Here is a 376-nt window from a genome sequence, read left to right on the forward strand (position 1 = left end):
CACTGAGAACACGAATCTAAAAATGCGCGACAAGGGCGATAGTTGCCCTGGCTATCTAAAATGTCGATGATAGCCGTACCGAGAACGACTTGCGTTGGAGCTCGACTTTCATAACTAATTAAAGCAGTTTTGATCTTAGTATGAGGAGCCTCTGCATCGACTGGCTTCTCTTGAGAAAAATGCAATAATGTATTATGCCTTCTTTGACATTTACGACATGAGCCGTGTCGACACTGCACGGTTTTGTGATTCCCTAGCAAACAATTGTGACACAGCGGTGTCTTTTTTACAATTTTATAATGTTCTGGAGGAGACATATTCAAAAATTGTTTACACGAATAAAGTGGATGTTGCCCTGAGCATAAATGACATGAAA

Source organism: Belonocnema kinseyi, chromosome 1 (genome assembly GCF_010883055.1).
Source record: "Belonocnema kinseyi isolate 2016_QV_RU_SX_M_011 chromosome 1, B_treatae_v1, whole genome shotgun sequence".
NCBI lineage: Eukaryota > Metazoa > Arthropoda > Insecta > Hymenoptera > Cynipidae > Belonocnema > Belonocnema kinseyi.